We start from the raw sequence: 21,403 nt of genomic DNA on the forward strand, positions 1-21,403 counted from the left end.
TAAGACACTAGGAAAAAATGACAATGCACTTATCAATTAGGACATAAACAAGGTTACAATAAAGCTATCAGCACAGCCATGTTCAAAGAAGCACTATTCACCATAGCCAAGATATGGAATCAGCCCAAATGCTCCTCATTAGATGAATGAGTCGAGAAAATATGTGTGTACACACACACACACACACACACACACACACACACTGAAATTTTACTCATCTGTGAGAAAGAATTGTACCATTCACAAGAAAATGGAAAAAAAGTATTACGTGAAGTAAGCCAGATCCAGAGAAACAAATGCTGCATGGCTTCCTTCATTTGTGGTAGATAGAATATGCCTATAAATCCATAAGTAAACACGTTGGGCAGTATACAAGTGATTGCGGATGAATTAACTGAACTATAATACATTCTATGCAGAGCACAAACAGTATCATCTTTTAGAAAGACTAGGTCAAAGCCCCACAAAATCAATACCATGAAATGGGTACATCCAAGAGGAGGGATGGGACAAAGGGAACAGGGGCAGACGAATGAACTGGGCAAAGAAGACAGAATGCAGTAAAGAATTCATTGTACATACCACCAAATTAAGAAAAGTAAAGGGTTGAAGGTAAGAATGTTGGGGGGGGGGTTTACACAGATTAAGATGCATTGTATTCATAAACTGCTTTGTTATATGGCAAAGAAATAAACTGCACTGGTAATTACAAAATAATAACAATAGTAAGGAGAAAAACATTGCTACAGAAGTTAGTACTATTTCTTTAGGCAGAATTGAAGTCTGGATTGCACCTTCTATAGGATTCTTTCACTCTGCAATCTCTGACTACAAGGTTAAAGGTAGTTGATCTTCTGAACAGTAAACTAATATAGCAGGGTCTAAAAATACCTCATGTGCAGCCTAAAAGCAAGAAAGAATTTATGCCAACTGAGCAGGAAAGAATGCTGATATTAAATTTTTCTGTCTACAGATTTCCTAGGGGAGAAGGCCTTGTAAGTCACATTCACTGCTGTTGATCTGTTAGCAGAGCCATTCCCTCAATTAGCTCATGAAGACATGGGTAGTATAATTGAGTAAAACACCTCCCGAGAAACTCATTTTCAGCATCCAGACCAAGACTGCAGCAGTACCTTGCTTGAATTTCCTACTTTATTATCCCAGTCCACCCACTGCTGGAGGTACTAATGAATTGACAAATGAAGTCACTTAGTAACAAGATGAAAAAAGAACCGCTCTGATGCAACAGAAAAATGAATCAATTAGAGTTCCACCATAAAAGCACTATCACAACAGAGAAAAGAGCAGGGGGGTAACATGGACTAGGCAGAAAACAAAAGAAAAATGAAATGTATTGAAAGTCTTACAGGTGAATTGAGAGGTAGATTTCAGACAAATGTAATTACCATACTCTCTGTACACAAGTGAAATGGTAACTTGCAGGTATAGGTACGGTTTGGATAGATGGTAAGGATGATAACACTGATCAAGATGAAGTGTACCCAAAATTGACATGCCCCTTTGTACAACTAACTAAAGATATTTTTAAAAATTGTAAAGAGAAGTGTTACAATAAAAATTAAAAAATAAAAACCTTTGAGTTAAAATTTAATCATGAATTATTAAGAGCTGGAAAAGTTCTTAATGATGATTTTACCATGAAGGAAAGGAAGACTCCAGCGGTAAAAACAACACTCAAGGTCATAGAGCTGATCTTGAATCAGCACGCAGATTTTTCTCACTTGAAGGCCAAGATTTACCACATTCACTCACCCCCTACTTTAGTTTGATTTGGGTATGGTCTGTCATTCATAAAAGGCATAGCAAAATTTTCAGGCTGATTGCAAATATATAAACACTGCAGTCAAATGAATGAAACCAACTCTGCTGATGCAAATGGAAACAGACACAGAGAGCAGAGACTCAAGTTTGAAAACCACTAAATGCAGTGCTTCAAAGATGCCACACTACAAGGGGCTCAGAAGAGCGCCTCACATTCGCATTTTCACATGGGGGTGAGGGGCGGTGACACTTCAGGTTTACTGAGCTCAGTCTCAGCCTTGCTGAGATCAGCAGAGAGCAGTTTTGCTGAGGATACAGAGCTTTGCCCAGCTTTGCTCACATGGAATCTGAAGCCTGTCCCTGGTCACCAGTAAGCAAATCAGCCATGAAGACTTTTGTCTGACAAATTCAAATGATCAAATGCCAACAACAGAGATTGCAGTGCTAGGAGCAAGCATATATAAATGAGTCTTACATATTTAATTCTTGATATACCTATTAGCTTCTGAGCTTTTACAAACATCACTCAAAGGCTGTACCTGCAATTTTACCTTGTCTGAGAATTAGCTAGCAATATCAAAGATGAAATTCAATGTGACACACTCTGGGAAAAAGTCATTGAGTTCTAACAGAACAGAGCAGCGATGTTCTTGGTTCATTTATCATTGCTATTTCTTTTCTGCTTTGTTTCTACAAGACTCAGGAATAGAAAACAGTAAGAATCATCAATATGTCAAGAATTGACTTTTGTTTCTAATCTGTGGTCAACCATCTGAGAAATGGCTAGAAACTCTGTCTCTTTGTACAATTTCTCCAAGCCACATGGGGAAGAAGGCCAGTTTCAACACAATTTCATAAACAGAGAAGGACTAGTACAGGGAACTACTCTGGAAGTGGATACACAGACACGCATGTACACATGCGTGCACACACCCACACACATTCATAGACAATATGCCTGTAGTTGGTCAACATATCCTGGGCTTTCTTTTGGTCCTGTTCCACCCATTACATCCTCCTAACAAAACCCTTAAACTACAAATAATATAGAAAAGCACTATCTCTCATGAGATGAAGTAAGCAGAAAAATCCTGAGAAAGATCTTGCAGCTATGCATTTTGTCCAATGAATCCTTTGAGTCCAAGCCAGTAAACCCGTAGCCATAAAATTAGTTTGCCTTCTCAGTTACAGATCTTTCTCCAGTCCCCTCTATTCTGATCTTCCTAGGCTCTGACTTAACCCACAGGTTACTCTATCTCCAACTATTTTGGGAAGATGAGAGCCATTGGCTATGATAGAATTCCATTTCCCATGCTCCTATTACTAATTGTGAATATCCATATACCTCTAACTCTAATGTTCTGTTGGGAGGAAAGCCTGCATTTTGAGGGGGGGGGAACGGTTTCCCAATTGTATTTTTAACCGTTTAGTGCAACCATCACATTGAATTTGTTCTACTCTGCATTTCTAAATAAGTTTCATTTTTCCATGGGTGTTCCCTGTGAGGGTTCTTGTTATTTACTTCATATGATTTCATCCAATATGACATGGTATCTGCAAAAAAAACTCCCTTTTGATTAATCCTAGGCTCAGATTTTCTAGTCCCCCAAATCATATGCAAATATCTGCTTGGTAATAGCAACTATCATGTCTGTGGGCATCACAGTGTGAAATTTCTGTTGCTTTTAGTTTAGTATTGCTCTCCCTCTCTCTCTCTCTCTCTCTCTCTCTCTCTCTCTCTCTCTCTCTCTCTCTCTGGAGAAAAGATATTCCTATGTAGCCCAGGCTAGCCTCTCACTTTCAATCTTCCTGTATCAGTCTCTGGAGTACTGGAGTTTCAAGAATGTGCTGAGACATTTCTGTAAATTACAACTTCTTTCGTTTGTTTGTTATGTTTTGTTTTGGTTGGTCATGGGGCTTGAACTCTGGGCCTGGGTGCTGTCCCCGAGCTTATCAGTTCAAGGCTACACCTCTTCCACTTAGCTATAGTGCCACTCATGGCTTTCTGCTGGTTAATTGGAGATAAGAGTCTCATGGACTTTTCTGCCCTGCTGGCTTTGAACCTCAATCTTCAGATCTCAGCCTACTGAGTAGCTAGGATTAGGTATGAGCCACTGGCACCCAGCATTAAATCCAACATTCTGATGGAAACCTTCAACTTTTTGCTCATCTGGTCCTATATTGTGTAATCCCCTTTCTCTGCATTGAAGTCATGTAATTCTTCAATGCCTCAACAACGTATTTGGGACTTAGTAAATGCTTAATGTGCTCAGTGAATCAATTAATTACTTGTAACACAATTATTATAATTTCCCACAAAATAAGTACTTGGATCCAGTGAAATAACAACGTGATAGCCAATGCTATAGAGCTCAAATTACAAGTCCTTCTCCACCACACTCATCTTCTGTAAGAATAAAAGTAATTTCCATCTGGAATTACACTCAGAACTGAATTATAAATTTGCTTAAAAAACAGAAGACACTCAGTAACCAGATTACAGGAACTCTGAGATCACTGTGTAATGGAGAATTTCGATCTTCTAGTTGGGAGAAAAGATCCAACTAAATTTACTCTGAACAGCCTGGTTGGAAACTAAGAAATTGACTCAATTTTTAAGAAATATGTTTATATATTTCTAAGGAAGAGATTAAGAGAGTCACTAGTTTCTCTATTTCTTGTTTTCATGAAGTAGTTTTTCACTTCCAGAAATACCAAAATCATTTCCAGTGTTGAAAAATGTATCACTTTTCAGTTATCCTTATTCTTAAACAACTCCTCTAAGTCTGTTTGGTTCCTTAAACTCCTGCACAGAAAGCTTGCTAATTTCCTTTCATTGTTGACTTCATTGTTTTAAGTAAAATGTCCATTTGATTAGACTTCAGTGACTTTCCAGGTCTTTTCTCTCCCACTGAGAAAGACAGTACATAACAAGAATTTTCCACAGTATAATCAGGGATAGAACACAAGAAAATATTTCCTAGGTGAGCCTTATATCCTGTGAAAAATCAGACCCTCTGTGTACTATTGGGACATGGACCATAGTTTTAAATAGTGTATGAATCTGGACGATTACAAATTTATGTTTTTGCCTCTTGCTCATACACAAGACATACCAGGGACTTGCTCACATTGAATGGCTTCTTGTGTTCACTCAGTTTCCCAGCCTATGCCCTCATCTCATTAGAATTTCTGTATCCTCTGGTCTTGCAGAGTTCCCTTTACCTTCTTTTGTATAGGACAAAAGATGGTAATTTACGTCTAATTAACGGAACTGAGTCATAATGAGTTCTTTTCTCTTAGGCAGCATTTGAATGTCCAAAATAACCACTGAGATTGGGTTTTGTAGTCTTGCTCCAGCTTAAGGTTTTCAAACACAATGCTCTCATTCAGTCTTCCTGCTTTGCATACAGTCAGAGGGCTGGAGGTTATCCACATGGTGAAATTCTTTGGTGAGTTATGCCCAGCCCCATTTAATGGCAAGCAGGCCGATTTAATATTTTCTGCTAAGCAGCAGTGTTGAAATAGTCAAGCTTACAAACACATCCTTTTTATGTCTCTTACTTAGACTTTGAAATGATATCTTTTGCCAGTTGATGAATTTGATAGCATTCTTTATGAGATCAATTTCCTTGCAAAAGATACAAAAGACAGGATGAAAGGCTGGTTTGATGCAAGGCACACAAAAGCTGTGCATCTGGCTGAAGAAATGCATGATAAAGCACAGAGCAGTTCCCTCCAAACCATAAGAAAGACCAAGATACAGTGATGCAAACACAACAAGCCTACCTAAGGGAAGCAGAGGTACTTGTTCCAACAGTGCGCCAGAGTGTGACAGTACTACAGGCATCTCTGGGCACTCTCATATGCCAGGGTATTTTAAGATGCCTTCCCTACATGCCACATGCTAACACAAACAAACCACGGGGTCTGAGTGCCACTGGCACATTGCCTTCCTGCAAATACTAGTTAGACTTACTGGGGTTTACTCCTGGGACTGTCTTCATCCAAGCATTTCATTACACTGGGTTAAGAAGAAAGAAAAATAATCTTTTTCTCTACATTTCAAATACCTCAAATCCCAAACATGTATCCTTTGGAAAAGCATTGTTATATTAGAAAAAAAAAAGATGATGGCAGAAACACTCAGCTATTATGTTTGGTTAGACAACATATTTACCTCTACTCCAATCTTTATAGGGTCAGCCACTTTAAAAAAAAAAAAAAGAAAGAAAGAAAAGGAAACCAAACAGAAGCAAGGCAAACCAAACTTGCATCATAGGAGTCCTGGGACAGGAAAATTATAGCTTTGGTTACACAGATTTTTATCATTTGTCCCATGGTACTTTTTCTTCTCCTCCAATTGGATAGAATGAAAAATTTATAAACACAAGATGCTCCTCTATGAATACACTTGATTTGTCCAAAAGGAAAGTTGGCCCTTTGGTAACGAGGCTGCTTGATGAAAATACTAAGCCAGACAATAAGGCAGAGAAAATTAAATACTACTTTGATTCATTAGGCTTGATGAGTAGGTTAAAGGAAAGTAAGACATCATTTAATGTGAAATTTCTTTTTGGAAAGATATTATGGGAGAATATATTGATATTCACAGGATCAACTACATTTATGGGGATACAAACAAAAGACATTATAAACATTTTGAATCAACTGCCCTCCTTTGCCTTTTAAGACTGAAAATGTAATGAGAAAGCAGACATATCACAGGCTCCAAACTTGTAAAGTGACAAGAATGTTGATTTATAAATCTGGAACTTGAGTCACAATACATTTCATGGAAATGAAATTGAAAACCATAGCCTTTCTTAGCTGGAACATGGTGAATTAACGACACCCCATCCTCACAATCTTGCCTTCCAGCCTTATGTCATTGGAGACACATAGGCTCTCAGCTTGATGAGAGGAAATAACCTTGGGTATTGGTCTGTCCAAGAGAAGCCTGGCAAACTGGGGATTTTCCAAGGAGGTGAACAGAAAGAGTAAGGGTATCCAGCTCTAACAACTCTCACAGGGTGTGCAAGCATTCCTGCTGGCCTGAGGAATGTTCCATAGCTGCCACATTCAGAGTAAGTCAAGTGTTTCTAAACTGGGGGCCGCCTGAGCATAGCAGAAGACAGCCATGACACAAAACAGGTCGAGTGCAAAGTGAGTGGAAGCAGACCCTGCACGTCCCAGAAGAAAGCTAAAGCTCTATGCCAGGTGTCCGGTAAGTACTACGGTACCCTCAAAAGGGAAATCAAATGACTAAGAAAAATGAATACTTAGAATTATACTCTGGTATGTAATTCACTAATAGCCAAATAACAAGAGTTTTGTACACCAATAAAACTCCACACTTACATAACTAGGTTTTATTAATTTGTTCTTCATCACAAGATGTCAGAATACAAAGGAGAGAAGAATAAAGAACAACATATCAGGAGATTGATCCTCATTAGTGATTCCAACCTAACCATGCTTCAGAGGACAGTTTTTTAATCAAAACAGCCACCTAAGTGTCAAACCAAGTTCTCTGAATCTTTGGTAGATTAGAATACAATCAACTGACATAACTGAGGGGAAATAAAGATTAACCAACAATGACATAAAAAATACAATGAGAGTCCTTTCAAATAATAACCTCAGACAAACTAATCATGGCATGGAAAGGATAAAATATAACAAATCATGCACATTTCTTCACATTGTAAATATACAATCTTCACATTCTTATCAGTATCATTTCCTAAATGTAAGTCCATTTTTATGGTTATTCTATGTGTGTATACATGCATGATGCAAGCATGTGTGTATCATATATTTATATATGGTTTTTTAATGTACATGTATATAATTTTTCATAATCTTCCAGAAAACAATTAAAGGTTATTATAAAGGATTATTGGAAAATGAAATAAAAATCATCCTTATTATAGTGACAAGGAACTTGGCTAAATTATGTCATTATGTAAGTGCTTTATAAGAAAGAATAATGACCCAAGATATCTTACAGAAAAATAAAGAACTGCTAAGACATATGTGACTTTGTGTGTGTGTGTGTGTGTGTGTGTGTGTTTCTGTATATGTGTGAGTGCACACACATATGCATGTGACAGTCCTGGATCTTGAATTCAAGTTTCTGGATGGTATCCCTGAGCTTTGGTGCTCAAGTCTAGATTTCTACCACTTGAGTCACACACACAGCTCTACTCCCTGCTTTGTGGTGGATAACTGGAGATAAGGATCTCATAGACTTTGCAGCCTGGGCTGTCTGTGAAATGCAATCTTAAAATCTCAGCCTCTTGTGTAGCTAGTAGCATTATAAGCATGAGCCACTGCACCAGAATAAGTGACTATTTTTAACCACTTCAATAAACTGAGAAAAATGAAAATGTTCTTTAAAGACAAAATTTAGATTAAAAAAGAAACAGAATGGACCGATTTGGAAAATTATCCTCTTAGCCTTGTAAACTGTGAAAGGGTGGGTTTAAAGAAGAGGCCATATAGGTGTGTCCAAGACACCTTTGATAAAGGTATTAAGTGTGGATGAAAAGGCTCGTTAGAATACCTGCAGAATGATCCAGAGGCATTTCAGAGATCTTTAAGGTCACTCTGCCCAACATAGGCCCAGACTTCAAGGAAGGGACAGTAGTTTCTGGGGATGAGCCTAGTGAACCCTCCATGGGTTTGGTGCTCAGAGATGATTTGGATCTCAGCCCCTGAGTAACAGAGCAGTGCTCACCAGCCACCCTAGCCATAGCTCAAGCTAGCTGAGGTTGTGATTTGATCTAGTCCAGAAGTACAAGCTGTCAATCACTAGAAGTATCCAGATGATGTTAATTGTGCAGGCATGCAGACCTGGGGAACCTGGCTCATTTTCCAGATAGCCCTGGGGCCTATGAGGAAATTAAATGATTTTCCAGACATCCTGGAGATCCAGGTAAAGGTGTTTCACAGAGCTAGAACCATCACAAAAGACTTCCACTATGACAGTCCCTACTGGAGTTGTCGGGGGCTGGCTCAATCATCAGACCCCACAGTCTGTACACATACCAGTTTACAACATTGGCTTGGGAGAACTGTTGGCCTCATCTCCTCCAGGGTACAAGATCCAAAGTATGAACCAAACCTAGAAAACTCTTCAGGACAGGACTGCCGAACACCCTGGGCTAACTTGCATTTGTGTCCAGGATATGAGACACAAATCCCAAGGGGGAAAAAATTCCAATTTTAATGCGTCATGTTTCCTCATGGGATATGGACCAATTTGGGATCATTTCTTCTTGTTAATTTGTCCATTTTAGAACAGGAATCTCTATCCTATGTCTGAGCCATCAATATAGTTTGGAAACAGGTAAGTTTTTAAATTTCACAGGCTTAGAAACCAGAGAATAATTCAATTCTGAATGCATAGAACCTTGAGGCTCACTCATAGCTAACTTAGATAAGACATGTGACACTAAATAGTCTTACTTTAATTGTGAAATTTCTTTGAAATATTTAAATAATTTAAAGCAATTTCATTTGTAATCTTTGTAAAAATGTTTATATTTAAATTTATTTCATTATTGGTCGTATCTGAAAATTCTTTTCTGAACCTTCAAGATTATAGTAAGCAAAATTTAGCTGTGTTCATGATTAGTACTTGTAACAGGTCTTATTTCAAGAGACAGATTCAGTAACAAATATTTCTTAGGTGAACCTACTACCTATAGCTGTGTTGATCTTTTCAGGAGTGTAACTGAAAACAAGACCCTCAGATTCCTGCCACAAAGGAGCTCTCTGTAATTCAGACCTGTTTAGCAGATGGAAAAAATCTTATTGTACATAAATTGAGCTTAAAAAAAATCCTCTTAAAGTTTCATGTCATAATAATGAGAAAATACAGTGTAGTGTATAGTGTTTCAAAACACTGTTGATAGTCATAGCTGTAAGAATCTTGGAGATCAATAAGCCTCCTTTTTCCATTCCTTTGTGAATAACTTTATAAGCAAAACAAAACAAAACAAAAAAACCTCATAAAATACCCATATAATGAATGTGAGCAAGTGAGTAAAAAAATGCAAAGTGATAACTACTTTGAATTGAATATATCTTTAAATACATATGAATTACATCAATTTCACTAGCAAAGAATTGGAAGAACAATGACAAATGTGCACTATTGTGTGACATGTACATTTTCCAGTGGAGTAATAATTCTGAAGAACCTTAAAGGAAAAGTTAAAAAGTGTGATCTATTGCCATGCTGTCACTTTTGAAATGCTCCTAAAGGCTAGAAATGACAGAGGCATTCTCAAGATTATATCACTGATGGGGAAAAGGTTAAGGGCCATGGATTTTATCCTGGTAGTGTCCATAAATACGTGCCTAGAAAACATTCACAACCTTTCTCCCACGGAGTACAATTCTTTAGCAATAACCTCTCTGTACATTTATTAGAGTATATTCTTCTGCATTCCAACAAACTCTTGGCAGTGCTATAAAGGGTTTTCTCCTTCCAACTTTATGGTAGATAAGAACCTAACAAAAACTAAAATGTAACTTCAGGGCAAGAGAGAAATTTTCTTTTATTGCACTATAGGATTTTATATCTATCATGACCTAAAAATACCCAGAAGCCAGTATAATATTTCTAATGTAGCATGTATCTTTCTAGTTTGGAAGGGAAAATTTTTTCCTTATTCCCTTTTACTGTACCTATAACTGGAACATTGAGATCATAGACATTAAGCCTTACATTTCTATATCCTACAGTGTTTGAATCACAGGAAGACTACAAAAGCATTTGTCTCTACAAGCTAATAGCCAATAAGTTAGTCCTTTGGGAAATACACACTGATTTTGCATTTACTTCCTTATGCTGACTTTCCCATATTTTTTAAGAGTTGTAAAAATGAAAAGATATAGATATACTGGGATAGAAAGCCAAGAGAAGGAAGCAAACTTTTATACTGGTTTCAGTAATGCCTATATGATTGCAAAGAGGGTTTGTTTGGTTTGTTTTTCCTAGAAATCAACACCAGGGAAAATAAACAGTGGCGAATCATAAACCAAGCTGGGAAAAGCAATGATAAAATTTTTCTCCCCTCTGTTTCATCCTTTCTGCACTAGTTCTTATATTACTTTAAGGATCAAGAAAAAAAGGAGACATATAACCTGAACCACAAATATCTCTTACCTACTCTTAATTCTTTTTTATTCTTTAGTTCAGTGAGCTGGTAGACTTTGTCCTTCAATTTGTCTGGAAAATATTTTATGATTCTTTTCATATGTTTTTCATAAAGTGGCAAACTCATTCTCACCATTTTTCTTACCATTAAAATAATATTTTGATAGGAATGAAACAATTAGTCTAATGATTAATACAAATCGCCTTTTCCGTAGTTAGAATTCCTGAAGATTCATGGGGGAAAAAAACTTTTAAAAACCTACTGATCTTTATTTGAAGGAAAATTATGTACAAAATACCAAGTTTTAAGACTCCCTCATTGGAGTTATGTTGGAGGCAACATTTGCATATAAACTGGTTTGGTGAATGGCAACTCCTTGTATAACTACTTAATGATAACGAAAACATAATTTTATAAAATGAGAAGAGCACAAGTGGTTTATGCCTGGATTCTTAGTTCAAGAGACTGAGAGCTAAGGATCACCATTTGAAGTCAGCACCAGCAGATAAGTCTGTGAGACACTTATCTCCAATTAACCATCAAACACTCAGAAGGACTGTGGCCCAAGTGGCAGAACACTGGCCTTTAGCAAAATGCTCAGGGACAGCACCCAGGACCAGAGTTCAACCACCAGGAATAGAACCCAAGGAAAAAATAGATTAAAAAAAAACTTTATCCCAAATAAGAAATGTTAGACTTATCTTCTTTTTTTGTTTTTTGGCTGGTCATGGAGCTTGAACTCAGCGTCTGCATGCTGTCCCTTAGCTTTTTTTGCTCAGGGCTAGCAATCTACCACTTGAGCCACAGCTCCACTCTGGCATTGTTGGTGCTTTATTGAAGATAAGAGTCTCTTATGGACTTTCTTGCTGGGCTGCCTTTGTACTGTGATCATCCACAGATCTCAGCCTTTTGAGTAGCTAGGATCATAGACATGAGTCACCAGCACTGGCTATGGAAGAAATTATCTTCTTGACAATCAGTAGAATCAGTCAATAGTCAAGTCCAAGCCATCTTGTACCACTAAGTCATATCTCCTTTCCAAAGACAAAACAATGAACTAGTATTATTTTGTTTTATTGAAGAAATCACAGATGTAGATAAAACTGTACTGTTAATTCTATCACTTGTTTAAAGAGACAGAGACAAAAAACGGTGTTTGCCATTTCCCAAGTTAGCAATATCTAACAGTTACCGCTAAAATGATTGGAGCAATACTTTCTCTCATTTTCTTGTTTAAGAATACATTTCATAATACAGTGATTCTAGGATTCTCGTCTTGGGGTGTGTGTGTGTGTGTGTGTGTGTGTGTGTGTGTGTGCTAAAAGTTGGCATTTTCTGAGTTGAAATGTGACCACTGAAAACTACCATAGTAGTAAAGCATCTTAGATCTAAAGAAACAAAGCCCAATTTTGAAGATAAGTGAATTCAATTGCCTGAGCCCTTTTGTTTAATTGAAAGATTTTCTCATAATAAAGAGTAAGTGGGAATCATAACTAAGTTGTTAAAATTGTGAACCAATAACACAGAACTTCTAAGGTCTCTTCCTGCCTTTCACCATTTAAGCCCAAATGGATACAACTTGTCTGAGTGATTGAGATGGGTCTTTATCTTCTTAAGCCTAAGTGAAGAAAGAAAACTAAACATTGGGTTATTCATTAGAAAGGTAAAAATAGAAAACTTGGCTGTAAAGTGAAGATAAAATATTGAGAATGCTAGTTCTGCCAGATAGTTCAATTTTACATGTTCTATGACATACTTTATCTCATTCTCTTACACTGAAAAACTAAAACTCAAAATATCCTACTGATTTGTACTTGTTTTTATGATAAAGGGAATTGTAACTAAATAAAGACTTCAAACTCATCTTTAAAAAAAAACAGAGTACAGAAGTTTAAGAAATATTACAGTGCTGTTTCCTGAGGCTTTTTTTTTTTTTTGAAGTACACCTAGAGCAAAGGATAAAAGGAATGGTACATGAACAATCAGCCGCTGGACACAGCCCTTAGTCCCACTGATTTTAAAAAGATTCAAATGTCCATGGATACACTGAATGAATGGTCTTCATTACACTTAGAAGAAATGATCCTTCCACTATTTTGAAATACTACAGAGGAGAAGGAGGATTAGGAGGAGGAGGAGAAGGAGGAAGAGGAGGAAGAAGAGGGAAGCCCTAATGTGGAATGGAAAAATTTAAATTGCTTCAGAATTAAAATTTCTCCACTGCAAAAAGAAAGGTTTGGGATGTATGCTAAGGCTCCAGCGCACTCCAAATACAGCATTTCTGTGATCCACTCACTGTTGGCCACATCTAGTCTATTTAGCTACATATTTGTAATGTTTGAGAAAATACATTGTGAAGAATTTATAGTATTTTATATAGATTTTTTGCAGTAACTTCTAATCTACTGCTGTAATGAAGTGTCTCTACTCATACTTTGAGGTGCTTAAAGAACATTTTAAACTCTGAAATCAGATTTCACACTCTGTCCATTATCCAGAGACTCAAGTTTTCCTTCCCATAAATGTTGTGGCACTTCAGGGACCAGGGCTTTTTCATCTTTATATACTCCATGCTCAATAAAAACCAGGAGAGCACTCAGACATTCAAGAAATGGTCGACAAAGGAATGAAGAAATATACTGTGAGGTATTAGACATGATGGATAAAAAGAATAAAGAATCTGACTATGGATTTCTACATCTCAACAATTTTCCAGAAGAGGCATTGTTTATGTTTTACATATTAAAAACAATTTGCTCTAGCTGATTTCCACAATCTATGTACAAAGTACATAGCACAGTAACAAAGTATAGCAACAACACAAAGGGGAGATGAAATTAGCATAAGACATGAGAACTTACTGCTGTGAAACAGTGGATGCATTCCAATCTCCGAAAATAAGTGATTTGGGAATTATACACTTTGTACTAGCCCTGTTTCTGTCACAGGTCACTGGAAGGGTGGTGTAGACATAATTTTCTTCTGTGCAGGATCTGGTGCAAGATGAGAACTCAACAAGATGAGGCACTATTCCCTACACACCAAATACAATGGTCCATATTACAGACCTTTAATTTTACAAATACAGAAAATCATTTAACTTGGAGTAACTCCATTAAGAATGGAACAACATTCCTTGAGACTAAGGAAGGCTCTCGCAGGCAAGTATTGGATCAAAAATTAAAGTTTGGCTTAAGATAATATTCCAGAAGAAAATATATTAAGAAAAAAAATGATCTTTGCTAGTAATCAAATATGTGCAAATTAAGCAACTTTTAAATGTCATTGTATGACTAAGAAATTAAGACTTTTAAACTATTATACATAACATACAATGATGACATACTTGGTAGGGAGTACTATTGATTATTAATATATTTTTAGAAAGTAACACTGAAAGTACCCAACAAAAGCTACCAGTTAGCTTCATGTGATTTCATATAGAATTCTATGCCCAACAAATGCTAAACAAAAAAGATAAAAACATTAACCTATTCGTTTGACTAATTATAATCATGAAAAAGTCCAGCAAAACTCCAAATATTTTCATTAAGCAATGAGGTCAACATAAAATTATTTGACAATATATATGTATCTGTGTTTAATAATCAATAATTTATTATCACAAAGAACTGAAGAAACAAACCAAAAATTTTGAGAATGTGAAACATATATGAAATGACAGATGTACTTCCTAAATCTAGTATTTGATGATGAAAATTTCCATTTGTTCATCTGTACCAGCAATGCATAAAATAATAACAAGCTAAGATACTCACTTGAGAAATGTCTTACAAAAGTTTAAAATCTGCCAATATAGAAGTATGCAAGTTTGTTACATGAGGTAATTTTTCCAATGATAACTTTTAAGTCATCCTTCCACATCTAACATACCACTGTTCTTATTATCCTTTTTTTAACCATTAAAAGCACTATTATCTTTCATCTCTGAATTTCCATACACTTTACTCAGAGTCCTTAGAGGTACTGATCCAGACTTCCCTTTAAGCAAAAGGTGTAGATATGTCTGTTCTGAATTGCTGAATGGGAGGAAAAGGTACCAGTTCTTCACTTCTACGTCTGTTCCTACAAATAATAGGTACATACATACATTCATACATATATACATTTGTGTGTCTTGAATTTAGATTTCTGAAACAAAGCTAAAAGAAAAGTTAGTCAAAGAGAGTCTGACCTGGAAATGGTAATAAGAAGTCTGAGTCTTCCGGTGTATTTTTAACGAATAAATCCATCCATGTATCTATGTTCTCTTTACAAAATTGAATTCACAATAAAAAGGTAAAGCCGTCTTAATCTTATCAATTAAAAATGAAGGTTGGGACTCAGATCACTAATCATTCCTGCAGGAGCATTCATATCTACTCCTTAATTCTACCCATATCTAAGGACTTTTCATTGCAACGTAAGCACATTAGATCATATTTATTATGAAAGCCACTAGATTAAGAGATAAAATTAACATTCATAATATTTGGTATTCCGGTATCAATTTTCAAAACTTGATAGAAGTGATTTTGTTGATTTTCTATACAGATTTCAGCAGAAACAAAGCTCATGAGTAGAAAACATGTTTATCTGCATTTTGCATATATTATATCCAAACAGTATCATCTATACAAAATTTAAGGAAATAATCATGGATGTGATGCAGAACAAATAAGTACAGGAAATTTATTGTGGAGCTGCATATAATAATGAAAACCTTGGAAAAGGGGACTAGTACATGATCTATAAAAGCTTCTATTAAATAAATTAAGTGCACATCTGTAGGCTGCATTGTTAGGTAGACATTAAAATGATATTAGAGAAGATATCATGATACAGGAAAAAATTCTTAATATACCATTAAGGAGATAGTACAGTAGAAATCTTTTTTTTTTTGAAAAAAGAAAAAGTTGAAGTGATTCTTGCCTTTCTCAATACCAATGGCCTATATGAAGTTGAAGAGAACACCAAATTTACCAGCAGTAAGCTACTTCTAAAGAAAATGTGCAGGATTTGGTTCCTGCAAATATCTGGTTGTAATATTTTTGATGACTGATCAATACCTTGTTTACATAGATTTCTATTTAAAATACCTCATTTCATGACACTGTAGATTCTCATCACTGAATGTACAGCCAGCATCATTGGAACTCTGAATATAACCTATCTTCCATATGTTTTATTTGTGAGGTACATCCTAGCCTCTTAAACTTAGGAACACTACACAGCACCTAAGTTTCGATTCTAGGGGTCGTTTTTTTGTTTTTGTTTTTTTTTTTTGGCCAGTTCTGGGCCTTGGACTCAGGGCCTGAGCACTGTCCCTGGCTTTTTTGCTCAAGGCTAGCACTCTGCCACTTGAGCCACAGCGCCACTTCTGGCCATTTTCTGTATATGTGGTGCTGGGGAATCGAACCCAGGGCCTCATGTATATGAGGCAGGCACTCCTGCCACTAGGACATATCCCCAGTCCACTCTAGGGGTCATTTTAAACAGCAGAGTTATCAATATGCAGACTAAGATGAGATACTTTATAGTTCACCATAAACAATACTTAGCTACAGTCTGAGAGTCCCTACGTTGTATGAAAAATAATCAGAATAAGACAGAGTGTCATTTCCTTCAGCTTTAGCTTAGAAAATCTATTTAGAAATCCAAATGTTTTGCCAACCTGTATGTCTCCACAAATAACCAAGAAACTGTCATAGTATAAATTTGAGGTTACAAGCAAATATAAGGGATTAAGTGAATCCACAAATTCAGAACCTGAAAACAAGGAAGTTTGACAGATGATACTCACCAACATAAGAACTAAATACAACTAACCTAGGAATTCCTGAGTGTAGCTAAGAAGTTCTAGTACAGGTAGAACTTGCTGCCTTCTTTTGTACAACTACTACTTAATGGTAAGTTCATTATGCTTAGACTATTTGAAAAAGAGTAATTCTTGTGAGAATTCCAATTTTTCTAATAAAAATTATGTATTATCTTGATTTTGAGAAGAAAATTATTCTGAAAAAATTTTTTAATGTATAGCATGATTATCATATCGTGAGAACTATCAACCTACATTATTTGCTCATAAGTTCTTTGTCATTAACTCCTAAATATTGTCTGTATGTATTTAGTAAAATCTAAAACAAAAGTCATGAGAACTTTATAATCTTATGGTTAAAAGAACAGATGAAGGGCTGGGGATATGGCCTAGTGGCAAGAGTGCTTGCCTCATATACATGAGGCCCTGGGTTCAATTCCCCAGCACCACATATACAGAAAATGGCCAGAAGTGGCGCTGTGGCTCAAGTGGCGGAGTGCTAGCCTTGAGCAAAAAGAAGCCAGGGACAGTGCTCAGGCCCCAGGACTGGCCAAAAAAAAAAAAAAAAAAAAGAACAGATGAAGAGAAAATATTGATTTAAGTTATGTATTACAGACACAATTTTGTTTCAAAACATTCATATTCTACCTCATATTTTTATATTTTTAGTCAAATTAATAAGATAACAGTTGTCCGATTCCACTGAGTACAGAAAAAAAAGCATCATTAGCCAAAAAGAAGTCAATGGGAAGATGTTAACAAAAAAACAACTGCAATCAAAATGAGTTATGAAGAAATATATAGAGAGATAAAGAGAAACAAATATAAACATTAAGTAAACTTACACATGTAAGCAAAACCATGGAAGTGTAAGACAAATTGAAACAGTGTATTAATAATGGAAGGAAATACTATGAAAAATGTGTCTTTGAAGTACCTTCAAAGGTAAGTATAGTCTTCAGTTGAGCCATTTGCTCTATAAAAAACATCAACCCACACTATATTTTACACAAGTACCTGTGAAGCTTAATTTTTAACTAGAAAAACCAAAGTATTTCTAGAAACATAACATGTAAACTGTGATTCTTTAAGTTCTGTGATTTAAAAAAATCATCCATCCGAAGGTAAAGCAATGTCTTAGACAGCTGATGTTGTGGTAAAATTCATTGTATTAACTGGATTGGTCCTTGTAGTATCTGAGCATTAAGCCCAATATTAATCAGGGTATTTTTATGAGTACTCACTGAATAAAATTCAAAATTAAGTCAGTAGACTGAGTAGATACCTCTCCATAATGCATGCGGGAAGTCCCCTCCTATCAGCTGAAGGCTTCTCCTAAGCAAGAGAGGTCCTCTTGTCTAACTGAATTTGAATTGGGGCATCAGCTTTGTCCTGCCTTCACACTTGAATTCAAACATTAATTCTTCAGCTTACACGTCACACTAGAATAAAATCAGCTCTCTTGGGTCTCACGCTTCTGATCTACTCTAAGTCTTGGGACTTGTCAGACTTCATAACAGCATGAGCAGTTTCACTTCCGGTAGCTAGGTGGATAGATGGATGGATGGACACACAGATAGAAAGACAGATGAAGAAGTGAAAGGTTAACCAGCTGTTTTGTGGAGAAGGGGCCAAACATATGGGATAGTTTCACTTTATAACAAGCAGCTCTTGGAAAAACAATCTCACTTATCTCTTTGGAGATACGCCAAGTGCAATCCCCCTGATGACCTAACCAACATTCACCTCTCTATGATTCCACCACCTGTCACACTGCCATCTTGGGGACCAAACTTCATTCGCATGACCATCCCCTTGGAGGGCACTTTTGAACCATATGTAAACAATATCACCAAATGCCTAGTTGAAACTTGAAACCTTTCCATCCCACAGAGTAGGAAGGTCTGAATACTCATAAACCAGGATTAAGTACAAGCCACTCAGATATTTTTGAAAAAGTGAAACTTTACAAAACTTACCAACAAGTAACAGTATCATATTATTGATGGCACTTCATAATTGCTCTCAGCACATACCTTCTAGAACAACCCAGTAGAGGAATTGGCAATGTAAGAAACCATTTATCCTCTAGTACAGCTACTGTGAATGACCAAAAACAATGGTTTAAGTAATTTTTAGTTACATTGAACTCAGAATACCTTTAGCAGTTTGCTTCCCAATTTCTATCTTAAGTGTCCATTCTATTGTTTGAGTGCAATCACTTTCCCATTTAACCTCTACAGACTAAGCAGTGTCATATGACCCATGTAGCTATTTTTAATACATAAGTTAATTTTCATGTAACATAATAAAGTTCGTGACTATGCCTTTCAAAGTCATCTGCACCTGTATGCATTTTAAACAGGACCCTAAGACCTGATATTTCTCTAAAAGCCATCTGGAGACTTGACTGTAAATGCACCTGTGATTTGCAAAAAAAGGCACCCTAACACATTTGGGAATTTATTCTCACCAAGCTTATTGAATACTTGTATGCAATTACCCTGAGTAATACTCTATATTTGCTTGTAATAAGATTTATTGGGGATCTTATAAAAGAGGAAAATTTGATTGAAACACACAAACTTTCCCACAGTCCAGAAGAATTAATTGCATAGTACCAGGCACATGCTAGATCACAAAAGTTTGTCCTAGGCAATGAAAGGTTTTCTAATTTCCTTCATTATTTAAGGATTTAACACATCAAAAAGAAAAATGCTCACTCCAAAAGATGCCCTGCTTTGTGCATAATTTAAAAAATTGTATCAAATCCAAAATTAGACATTTGCCCACCTGTTTCATTCTTCCTCTGCCTGTTTCCAGCTTCCTGTTTCTCAAATTGCTTAAGAGAATGAGGCATGGTCCTATTTTCCCACAGTCATATAAAAAGAAATGTCCATGTTTTGCACCCACTTGCCCTGACCATGGAGTGGGAAACATATCTAGTATGAAATTTTACCATGTACCTGCTGTCCAGTTAGAAGAAAGGAAAAAAAAGAGAAAGGCACCAGTAGTTCTCACCTAGAATCCTAGCAACTCAGAAAGCTCAAATCAGAGCACTGTGTTTGAAAGCAGCCTAGCTTTATTTAACCAGAAAATAGCTAGGCTGGAGCCATGGCTCAAGTGGCTGAGCACCAATCATGAGCACAATAGCCAAGCTAATGACAGGTTCTAACTTCAAGACACTATACTGTCACAAAAAAGAAGGGGAAGAGAAAGGGAAGTAAGGAAGAACACACAAAAGGAACTAAATTTCTTCTCTCTTTGGAGGAAAATTCCATTTTCCACTAATCGGAAAGTCAAGGGTTAATCTTAGTAGGAAAAAAAGCCTTTATTAAATGGAGAGATGAAATCTCAAGTGTTTGCAATTGATTAATGGGCAAAAAGCCTAAAGAATTAAGAAATGAAAATTTCAAACACAATCAAAGTATTAAGGGTCTATCTCTGCAGAATCATTTCTTAAAATCTTTTCTTCTTACACTGGAAGCAGAGGGACAGTGCCAGAGCCCAGTTTCCTTGTGTTCTGATAGTGCATATGCAACCCTGCATGCCAGACAGTGGGGCCTTGTTCCATACATGAGGCCCCTTTCTACAGTGAGCACCCAGCAGTGAGCGACAGTAGGGAGTACCTGGGAAAGAGCAGTCACACAGCAGATTATTTACTTCATAATGAGTATGCAAATTATTCCCTTGCCTTTTCAAGTCAAGAGTTTAGGCACTTAATGTAAATTAAATATAGAAAATACTAAAACATATCTTATGGTTTGGAGAGAGTTATTGTCGTTGAGAGGACTTATGTATGTGGCTGATATCAGGGAGCAGTGGCAAGCAGTATGGGAAGTTGCCCAAAACTACTTATCAGAGAATTGGAAATGGAAATGGAAATAAAACATAAGGCACAAAAATAGGATAGAGCAGAATGTGCAATGCTATATAGCTAAGAATCATTAAGATTCTTCAAACTGGTTTCTATAATATAAAATGTAGGCTATAAACCAAAGGAGAAAAAAGACAAAAGACAAAAGAAATAACTGTACCCTTTGTTTTGTATATAAGTTTATCTGATTTGGGGAAGGGAAGGGAAATCACAGAATTGCTAGGACAAAGAGTGAACCAGTGTAACAGTGATACTCACTAGACACTATGTTGGAAAGTAACTGTACAACTTGGAGGAGGTGGGGGGTTCAGGGAGGGGGCAATGAGCGAAATTGAGGGAAGAGATGGCACTGTTCAAAAAGAAATGTACTGGGGCTGGGGATATGGCCTAGTGGCAAGAGTGCTTGCCTCGTATACATGAGGCCCTGGGTTCAATTCCCCAGCACCACATATACAGAAAAAAAACGGCCAGAAGTGGCGCTGTGGCTCAAGTGGCAGAGTGCTAGTAGCCTTGAGCAAAAAGAAGCCAGGGACAGTGCTCAGGCCCTGAGTCCAAGACCCAGGACTGGCCAAAAAAAAAAAAAAAAAAAAAGAAATATACTGATTACCTTACTTATATAACTGTAATCCCTCTGTACATCACCCTTAAGATAAAAAATTTAAAAATAGGCTATGAATTTTAAGACAGATGAAATACATTTTACATACATTCATACATATTGTAACCAAAACATATAGTTTGCCTATGAAAAAC

At 36.5% G+C, this 21,403-nt stretch overlaps 1 protein-coding gene and 1 long non-coding RNA gene across 2 annotated transcripts in view; one reads left to right on the forward strand and one right to left on the reverse strand.

Annotated features, from left to right (window-relative positions):
- The window catches only part of Cdh2 (cadherin 2), a 223,993-nt gene that overhangs the window by 122,765 nt on the left and 79,825 nt on the right, over positions 1 to 21,403 (reverse strand). The gene's annotated exons all lie outside the window — the stretch shown is intronic.
- LOC125363914 lies at positions 6,113 to 19,843 on the forward strand. The gene is made up of 3 exons (XR_007213387.1): positions 6,113 to 6,124; positions 14,787 to 14,789; positions 17,898 to 19,843. It is a non-coding gene; the product is annotated as an uncharacterized LOC125363914 (long non-coding RNA).

Source organism: Perognathus longimembris, chromosome 15, assembly GCF_023159225.1.
Source record: "Perognathus longimembris pacificus isolate PPM17 chromosome 15, ASM2315922v1, whole genome shotgun sequence".
NCBI classification, from domain to species: Eukaryota; Metazoa; Chordata; class Mammalia; order Rodentia; family Heteromyidae; genus Perognathus; species Perognathus longimembris.